Here is an 11,330-nt window from a genome sequence, read left to right as displayed (position 1 = left end):
AAGAGAGAATCAGACGCCATCTTGAATGTTCCAATACATCGGTAAACACAGTATGTTTTTCGAGCTGAATAAACATGTTACATTGAATAAAAACACGAAAAATACATCCAGTTTTGTAGAAAAGTTACTTATCTTGCCTTTGATAACATGTATTTATTATATATTTGTTTTTTGACAACTTTTTCAAATCTATGTGTACAGTAATACAAACCCGGGTTTTGATATAGATGTACATAAGAATACTTTGATAAGTATGTTTCAACTTAAATAGGGATGGTATAATAAAATTGTGGGGTCTGCGTTCGCGTCTGGCCTCCATGGAAATATGGCACAAACTTTAACAAAGAATTTGGATATCTATTTGCGTAAGTATACTTTGATAATTATGTTTCAGTTTGAAGAAATATGGTATAATAAAATTATTGGATGTTCGTTCGTGCCTGACCTCCATAGAATGTAGATATGTCACAAAGTTAAACAAGGTTTTTTAAAAAGGGCGAGGGTCCACAATAACACCTTAACTTTAATCTGTTTGAGTGAGAAGATCATTCATATATATATACTAGCAATTACGCCCGGCTTTGCTCGGGACCTTCGCACTGTTCATAACTTTATGTGCATATGTATATATTAAAAAGTGTGAATATATACGGTCATGCCTTTCTATATAATAGTCCTCCTTAACTGCCATAGAGAAATATTGGTAGAGATCGCAGAGGTCAGATTTTTTTTTTATGATGCCCCAATTTTGACCCCTTAACATTTATAGTTTTGAGCTCAAATTATATTAAAATGTTGGACCCATGTCCAAGTAACTCACATCTAAAATTTCAAGTGTTTAGACCCAAAATTGGTGGAGGAGTTTGATAGAGTTTGTAAAAGTTAACTCTGTTAACCTTGACCTTTTGCCACCCAAAGTTACGCCCCAAAACTGATTAAAAACTTGCTGTATTTCTGAATACCCTTTATGTAAAATTTAAAATGTTTAGACCCAAAATTGGCTTAATAGTTTTCTAGAAACCGCAAGGGTAAAATCCTTTGAACTTTGACCTCTTGGAAGCCAAGTTTTCAGCAAAAAAAAGCAATTAGAAAGCTTGCTCTATGTCTGAATACACTTTATGTAAAATTTCAAATGTTTAGACCAAAAATTGTATGAGTAATTTGGTAGAGACCGCAGAGATCAATTTTTTTAAAATGTTGACTCTTCTTATGACCCCTTAACATTTATTGTTCTGTGTTATAATTGAATTATAAAGTTAGATCCATGCCCAATGAACGTATATCTAAAATTTCAAGTGTTTAGACCCAAAATGGTAGAGTTTTCAAAGGTCAAATTGTTTAACTTTGACCCCTTCACATAAAAATTTCTGGTTAAAAACCGATTTTCCCAAATCTCAATATTCCGTATTTAAAATGTTGAGTCAGTAGACCGAAAATTGACATAGGCACAAATTTTTCCGATTCCAACTCTGATACCCCAAAAAGTTTAAATTTTTCCGATTTCCGATTCTGACTTTCATTAATGGCCCGAACAATATATATATATATATATATATATATATATATATATATATATATATATATATATATATATATATATACTAGCAGTTCTGCCTGGCTTTGATCGGGCCCTATCTACAGTTCATAAGGTTATGTGCGTATGTATATATTAAAAAGTGTGAATATGTAAAGTAACACTTTTCTGTATAACAGGCTTCCTTAACTACTACAGAGAAAAGACAGACATACATTTCCAGTTTTAGAGATATACTAGTATTGGTGTCCGGCGTTGCCTGGGTGTTTGGAGGTGTATGCTGAGCAAAAAAAAACAAAACAAACAAACAAAAAAACCGGTCAACTTTTTAAACTTTAACCCCTATTATGACCCCTTAAAATTAATTTTTTTTGGGCACAAATCGCGTTATTAAATTAGATACATATCCACGAAACCTATATCTAAATTTTCAAATGTTTGGACTAAAAATTGGCGGATTAGTTTGGTCAAGTTCTCAAAGGTCAAATCGTTGAACTTTGACCTCTTAACAGAAAAATTTCTGGCCCAAAAACCAATCACATAGATTTTCCCAATTCTCAGTATCCGGTATATAAAATTTCGAGTCTGTAGACTGAAAAGTAACAGAGTTATTGCGAAGGAAAATGTACACAGACACACAAACATACAGGTACGTTCACATTTATAGATATACTAGCATTTCGGCCCGGCGTTACCCGGGTGTTTGGAGGTGTATGCTAAGCAAAAAAGAAAAAACAAAAAAAAAAAGGTCAATTTTTTAAACTTTTACCCCTATTATGAACCATTAAAATTTATTGTTTTGGACTAGAATAAAGTTATTAAGTTAGATCCATGTCCAAGGAGCCTGTATCTAAAATTTCAAGTGTGTAGACCGAAAATTGTCGGAAGAGTTTAGTAGAGTTCTCAAAGGTCAAATCGTTGAACTTTGACTCCTTATCAGCTAAATTTCTGTCCGAAAACCGATCACATCGATTTCCCCAAATCTCAGTACCCTGTATATCAAATTTCGTGTCTGTAGACTAAAAGTTGATAGAGTTATTGCGTAGGGAAATGTACACAGACAGACACATACACATACACACACATACACACACACACACGCACACAGGCATGTTCACTTTTATAGATATACTAGCATTTCGGCCCGGCATTGCCTGGGTGTTTGGAGGTGTGTGCTGAGCAAAAAAAAAAAAAAGGATTAATTTTTTTTAACTTTGACCCCTATTATGAATTCTTAAAATTCATTGTTTTGGGCTCAAATTAAGTTATTAAGTTAGATCCATGTTCAAGGAACATGTATCTAAAATTTCAAGTGTATAGACCGAAAATTGTCGGAGGAGTTTGGTAGAGTTCTCAACGTCAAATCGTTGAACTTTGACCCCTTGGCAGCCAAATTTCTGGCCGGAAACAAATCCCATAGATTTTCTCAAATCTAGGTACCCTGTATATCAAATTTTGAGTCTGTAGACTAAAAAATGGCAGAGTTATTGAGTAGGGAAGTAGGGACAGACAGATTGACCGACAGACAGACAGATAGACAGACACACAGCCACGTTCACTTTTATAGAAATATAGATAGACTAGCATATTTGTCTGAAGTTTGGCTGTTAAGGGGTCAAAGTTCAACGATTTGACCTTTGAGATCTCTACCAAACTCCTCCGACAATTTGGGGTCTACACACTTGAAATTTTAGATATAGGTTCCTTGGACATGGATCTAACGTAATAACTTTATTTGAGCCCAAAATATAAATGGTCAGGGGTCATAATAGGGGTTACAGTTAAAAAATTGACCGCTTTTTTTTTTTTTGCTCAACATACACCTCCAAACACCCGGGAAACGTCGGGCCGAAATGCTAGTATATCTATAAAAGTGTACATTTCCCTTCGCAATAACTCTGTCAATTTCAAGTCTACTGACTCGAAATTTGATATACAGGGTACTGAGATTTGGGAAAATCCTTGTGACCGATGGTCGGCCAGAAATTTAGCTGTTAAGGGGTCAAAGTTCAATAATTTGACCTTTGAGAACTCTACCAAACTCCTCCGACAATTTAAGGTCTAAACACTTGTAATTTTAGATATATGTTCCTTTATACATGGATCTAACTTAATAACTTGATTTGACTCCAAAATAATAAATGTTAAGGGGTCTTAATAGGAGTCGAAGTTTTTAAAAAATTTAGCTTTGCGGTGTCTACCAAATTACTCAGTCATCTGAAATTTTACATAAAGGGTATTCAGAGATTTTTAATTGGTTTGGGTCCAAAAATTTTAATTACCAGTATAATTATGTATGTATGTATTTATGTTTGCATGTTTGCCTAAAACTTTAGACTGATGCGACGGATTTTTACAAGATTAGTATCGTTTTTAAGTTCCACCTTTCAGGCAACAAATATCGAAAAATTGGCTAAAAACATTAACATCTTCACCTTCAACTTGGCACTTTTCTTCAGGGGGGTCGCTTTTTTCGCCGATATTTTTTAAGTCATCCTCTCCTCTCAATTGCCTTGCTTAATTTAAACCTACATCACTTCCGGTTTGGCGGTGGTCCTAATAGCAAAGCTGTTCTTTTCCTCCTTTGCGTAATAGCAAAGCTGTTCTTTTCCTCCTTTGCGTAATAGCAAAGCTGTTCTTTTCCTCCTTTGCGTAATAGCAAAGCTGTTCTTTTCCTCCTTTGCGTAATAGCAAAGCTGTTCTTTTCCTCCTTTGCGGTACGGGTTCGAGCCTGCCTTCCTACTACAACTTTTTTTTTCGCTCAACATACACATCCAAACACCCGGGAAACGCCCAGCTCAAGTGCTAGTATATATATATATATATATATATATATATATATATATATATATATATATATATATATATACTCATCAGAGGGCATAATGAAATCAGCAAATTATATTTGTAGCAATGCTAGAATTTGCTAGTTAAGGCATTAAGTGAAATCGTAATTTATTTTAGTTATAAATTGACAAATAAAAAAGTGAAAAAATGTTGGATATGTAAAAAAAAAAATCTTCTATATATATAAACGTTTCGACACGGGCTACGGATTTTCATGAGTTCGGTATCATTTTTAAGCTCCACATCTTGGACGACAAATATCGAAAAATTGAGCAAAAACATTCATTCCTTCATCCTTAACGGCTCTCTTTTTTACAAGGAGGGGTGAAAAAATAAAAAAAATGATATCTTCATGACAAGATTGCTTTGCGCATGCGTCATTACGCGCAAAAGATGTTGTACATTGAATTCGTATTAAATCTTATAAAAACCGGCCTACTTTAATCTACGCATCTGTAGCGTGATTGGGTAAATTACAGCGTCGTTAACTAAAGATTTCAGGTTCGATCCCAGTTATCAGATATAGTTTTTTTCTTGATTTTTAAACATTTAATATTGAAATGAAGTTATTTATACAAATTTTTTTCGCTTTTCGTTGTTTTTTTTTTCTTTTTTTTTGTGGTTTTTGTTTATCCGATTGTTTTAAAGAAGTTTTACGTCCGTTCACTGTTTGATTTGTTTTGTTTTTTTCAATTTTTTTTAAAAAGTTTAAACATGGTTATTAATTCGCTTATTCTTTGCCCCCCCTTACATACACACCTCCAAACACCCGGGCAACGCCGTCCTGTTTTGGGGGGAGAGGGTTTGTTTTTCCGATTAAAAAAAAAAGTTTTACGTTCGTTGGCTGTGTTTTTTCTTTGCGTTTTTCCGTTTTTTTAAGAAGTTCTTTAGCCCCCCCCCCACCACACACCTCCAAACACACGGGCAACACCGGATACCCCCAAACAGGTTATAAATTCGCTTATTCTTTGTCCCCCCCTATATACACACTTCCAAATACCCGGGCAACGCCGTCCCTTTTTTTAGGGGGGGGGTTGTTTTTCCGATTTTTTAAAAGAAGTTTTACGTTCGTTGGCTGTTTTTTTGTTTGCGTTTTTCCTGATTTTTTAAGAAGTCCTTTAGCCCCCACCCCTACACACACCTCCAAACACCCGGGCAACGCCGGGAACCCCCGCTAGTCTATATATAAAAACAAACTGCACAATATATAACTACAATAAATTGTGGTTTAACTGTATGCCTTAACTAGCAAATTTTAGCATTGCTACAAATATAATTTACTGATTTATTTATGCCCTCTGATGAGAAGAATAACAAGAATAGCATTCTTTGAAACTCCGCGGAATAAGGACTTTGTAAATTGTTTTTTGGAGTATTCAGTCGAACAATAAATTTTAATTGTAAAGTTCAACTTATAGTTTTAATTTTCTTTCTCTTATAATAAGCTCTACTCTCTATTGCGTATTGAGTTTTTTTTTAAATTCCGTTGAGATTACAGTTTCTATATATAAATATTGTTATTTATATAAGTTTGAAGTTTACCATTGTGTATATCAGATAAACACTACATCCCGTTGTATATATATATATATATATATATATATATATATATATTCCTATGAATTTATTTTTTTGTGTATTGATATTCATATTCAAAACCCCTCGTTCTATTTATTAAAAAAAATACAATTTTGTTATATATGGTTCGTGGAATTGCATTCTTCTGCAAAAGATCTAGCTAATTTTCTTATTCTTTTAAGCATTCATTGTAATAAATTGCCTATTAATTTCTTTCGCGTTTAGTCAACTATTACGTGTAATTATTTTCATACAGATATTTTACATGATTTATACTGGCTTAAAAAGGTTATAATAAATACAAACCTCTTTCTATATATAATTTATGTGTATATTTATTCGCTTAAAAATTTTTTGCTACCGAATCCCCTGTCATATTTCGGTCTACAGACATGAAAATTCACATACAGGGTATTCGAATCAATGCGAAACATTATATTTCGTTTTTAGCCGGAGAAAATCGGTGCAAAAGGGTGAAAAAAAGGAAATAAGTCAAGTGAGGGTAAAACGATGGCATTACGAATATGCATGCGTAACGTAATAGCTATTGGCTCATGCTTTAATTTTTAGCCTTGCAGCAAACATGTTTTCATAGCTCAGGCATTAACATCAAAGTATCAAAAATAAATCGTAAGCTTTGGGTTGGGGGTAACTGATGTACAGTTCCTGGCTGCTGTTTCCGACTAGTAGTACAGGCGCCCAAACTCTTTGGTAGCGCTTACAGCGGCTGCTTCATCAATATAATATCAGGATGTTTGTAGTGCCATGTTGAGCATGAAAAGGGACTCTGGACTCATCCCCGGTGGGCTTTCCTGAGGCCACAATCCTAGTTTATGAAAGATCAGCTGATGGTCTACCTGAGTTGCATGCCTAGTATTCTGCACAACCACTTGTTCAGCACCCCCTATCTTAACTTAAACTCCTTAAAAAATAGTATATTCCAAAAAGAAAACAAAAAAAAGAAAAAACAAACAAACAAAAACAAACAAAAAAACAATAAAAAAACAAAAGAAGAGAGAAGTAAGCTACATATGTTGGTTTCGAATCTCGGTGATGGCGCAGGAGTCATTTTTTTCTTTAACTTTTTAAATCATTGCAATATATTGGGTTCAATATAATATAATAAATACAAAATCTGCATTAATCAAAATACTATATTTTAAGACCGAGCAATGCTGGGCGGCCTGGTAGTATATACATATATATATATATATATATATATATATATATATATATATATATATATATATATACATACATATATATATGTATATGTATATATATATAAGTAGATTGTAGTATGCTTGAAGCATTGTTGAAGAAAATTATAAGGTAAAATTAAAAGCAAAGAACAATGCGAGATTTTTTAAAAAATTAAAAAAAAAATATTTATATAGAGTAAAATTAAATGAAAACAAAAGAAATGAATTTCTTTTTTTTGTTGTTTGTTTTTTCTTTTTCACACAAATTTTAACTCTAAACAACAGTAATTTTTTCCCCTGTTGTATTCAATGATGTTATAAATCAGAATATATTTCAGACCTATTAGTCCTTTTTCAAGAGAAGACAGCGGAAGAGTGTTCAAAATTGGGAAAGCAGCTACAGAGTTTGCCACGTGATACCGCGAAATATAGAACAAAAATGACGTTAGGAGAACTTTAAAATAAATCAGTTGGTGTTTAAAATACTTGTTGCGTTTGTGAATCAAGGGAGATGACTATTCAAGCAAGGGTTAAAGGGAGGCAACTCTGTGAGATTTTATTAATCTTTTAATTATTTTAAAACAATAATTTATTTTTTTTATATTATTATTTTAATTATTGTTTTTCTTATGTTTTAAACTTATATTATAAAAGCGGAGCTCAATTCCAGTCTATTGTTTAGTGTGGGAGTATTTTTTGAAATAATTAAAGATTCGAGAATACGAAGTTGACCTACGTTTCTTGAAGAAGCAAGAATGTTGATGTGAAAATCCGGTTCTGAATTAATACAATATAAGATGCACTGCATTTAGCGCATTGTAGGTCGTAAACAACGTGGTTCTTAAAGCATAAACCTGTGTGTGATATTGGGCAATTAGAGAGTGAACAAGGGGAAGGTGTATGCGATGGATGTTTTCGGTTGAGCTGTTGTCTTAAAGTAGATCCAGTGTGGATGAGTTGAATGTGTAGTCCTTCGCTGCGGATGGCTTTTCGGATTGAAGATGAGATTTTGTCACTGAGGAAGGGTAGTTTTAGAAAACAATTGTTAGAGAAGGGTCGGGTGTTTCGTTTTTTTTTTAAAGTGAGGATAGGATCGTATTAGGGTTGCCGTTTAGTGAGAGGGTCTGTAGGAAATTGTTAGTGTGTGTATGTTTGTCGGAGATGTTAGTGCATTCTTGCTTCTTCAAGAAACGTAGGTCAACTTCGTATTCTCGAATCTTTAATTATTTCAAAAAATACTCCCACACTAAACAATAGACTGGAATTGAGCTCCGCTTTTATAATATAAGTTTTAAACATAAGAAAAACAATAATTAAAATAATAATAAAAAATAAATAAATTACTGTTTTAAAATAATTAAAAGATTAATAACATCTCACAAAGTTGCCTTCCTTCAACCCTTGCTTGAATAGTCATCTCCCTTGATTCACAAACGCAACAAGTATTTTAAACACCAACTGATTTATTTTAAAGTTCTCCTAACGTCATTTTTTGTTCTATATTTCGCGGTATCACGTGGCAAACTCTGTAGCTGCTTTTCCAATTTTGAACACTCTTCCGCTGTCTTCTCTTGAAAAAGGACTAATAGGTCTGAAATATATTGAGATTTATAACACCATTGAATACAATAGGGGAAAAAATTACTGTTGTTTAGAGTTAAAATTTGTGTGAAAAAGAAAAAAACAAAAAAAAAGAAATTTATTTCTTTTGTTTTCATTTAATTTTACTCTATATAAAAAAATTAAAAAAAAATCTCGCATTGTTCTTTGCTTTTAATTTTACCTTATAATATATATATATATATATATATATATATATATATATATATATATATATATATATATATATATATATATATATATATATCACTGCATCTCTGTGTGCATTTATGGAAGGAAATGGGATGATGTAAATGTGTAAATATAGAGTAACCCTACTTACTACTACTACTACTACTACTACTACTATCGACAAGATTATCAGCTTACCAAATAAGTAGTCGTATATGGATTACGAAACACGAACATTAAACGTTAGAACGTTCAAGTCAAATACAAATTAAAAAGAGATTAGATGTTGTGTTCTTCCCTGTCGACCATTAATGCTTTCCCGGTTCTGTTGTTCCATCCCTTTCTTTATATGTCTATAATGTCATATACGGCATAGTCCTGTTGACAGACAGGTTCTCATAAGATCACCGAAGTTAAGCAACGTTGGGCCTGGCTAGTATCAAATTGGTAATTCCAGGCTCTTTATATGCTCCCTGCTTAGCTCGGCATTGCTTCCAGTCGTTCTGAACCTCCATTTGCCACTGGCATTTAACACCGCTGACTCAGGAGATGTGTAATTAGAAATTTCGCAAGTTTTGTAACAAAAATTTTACACGCTGGCACCCTCAGAGTGAGTATCCATAGTCTGTTAAGACTGGGGAAAGCTACCATGTCCTACCATTATGTCTCTTTCTAGTGAAGAAATATGGGAAGCAAATGACATTATTTAAATGTATCAAGGCGCTGAGACACATACACGCCGATTATCGATATATAAACCAATCTCTGCTTTCGACAATTTATCTTCCATTTCCCCGTAGCTCTTTATATCTCACTTCGTCTCGTCGGGGATAGTAAAATTATTTTAAATATGTGCTGTACATTACCCGCCATAGGGAAGGTAAAATTATTTCATATACGTGCTGTAAATTACCTGTCGAAGGGAAGGTACAGTTATTCCATACCCGTGTTAAGTAATACCCGTCCTAGGACAGGTAAAGTATTCTTTTGATCGAGATAGCAAATGATACACACACATAAAACATTCCTCTATCCTAAAATAATAGGTATGTTCCAAAGCAACATCATTTTTCTCATGTTTTTATACGATCCCAAGCAACGCCGGTTCGCAATCTTTTCGTACTCCTGCTTCTAACGGAAGCTAAGAGAAACACTCGACATGTAAGTAACAATCGATGATTTCTGTAACAACAAGTGAAGTATGCATGGTCCCCCGTGAATGCACAGTGAACGAGGCATAAAAAATGACTAAGGTCAGCATTCTCCCCCACTCCATTTAGCCCCAAAAGTCCCCAGGGGAGGTCAAATCCTGGTGAAAATGAACAACTGGTGCAGTTTTAGACCATAACATATGTAAATTTGAAGTCTGCACCATGGAAAAAAAAAGAAATGAATAAGTCCATCATTTGCTCCCCCCATTTAGCCCCAAAAGTCCCCCAAATCCTTAACATATTTGAGTTTAGCACCATGCAGAACTGCTGAATTGACATACACATATATTTTTAGACAAACATGGTAAAATAGTTCCAAAAATGGAGTGTTTTTATTAGCCCTAAAAGAGCCCCTGGGACACACCCAAGAGTTATCGCAAAGTATAGACAAACAAAATTATATAAAAATCAGTTAGGTACAACTTTGCAGAAAGTTTTGTAAAAATCCAAGGCATTACTTTTTTTTTAATAAGCACAAAAGTGTCAATTTTAGCCATTGTAACCCGAAAGGCACCCCTAGAGGAGCAACCGGAATTTCCCCGGAAAATCCGCTCTGTTACTTTTTTTATTCATATCATGTTTAATGTTTGTGCAAAATTTCAAAAGATTCCAAGACGTAGTTATTAAGAAAAGTGCGGACACACAAACAGACAAACGGACAAGGGTGAATTTACAGGTTTACCCTCCTTCTGTCGAGGGACGAATAAATGTTTAAGACGGTGTCGATTTTAAAAATAATTCAAGTTGAATAAATTATTTCTGAAGTCTGTGCTTTAGCAGCGAAGATATTTCCTAAAATAATACTGTTCGAAGACTGTCCGACCGTGATCAGAATCCACATCATTTTTTTCTGGCCCACTGGGTGGTTTCTATTACCTAATAGTGGTGGTCAGTGCTTTGAAATGTCCAGAGATATTAAAATGTATAAACCCAACTACGGAGGTAACCATTAATGTTTACATGAATTGTTCTATCCGTTCCAGGTGATAGACTGTATTGTATCAGATAACGAAACGCAGTTGATGTCTCGTGAAATGAATCTATTGAGTCAAACATTTGTAGCACAGTATATCAATGGTCGATGCGCTCTGCCATTTGAGAAGCCATACACAGAACGGTTTGTGGGAATGTTCAAAAGAGGGCTTAAGAAAACAATTTATTAGAAAG

Source organism: Euprymna scolopes, chromosome 19 (assembly GCF_053919585.1).
Source record: "Euprymna scolopes isolate OS-2025 chromosome 19, ASM5391958v1, whole genome shotgun sequence".
NCBI lineage: Eukaryota > Metazoa > Mollusca > Cephalopoda > Sepiida > Sepiolidae > Euprymna > Euprymna scolopes.
The sequence above is the reverse complement of the archived record's forward strand: the minus strand, read 5'-3'. Positions refer to the sequence as shown.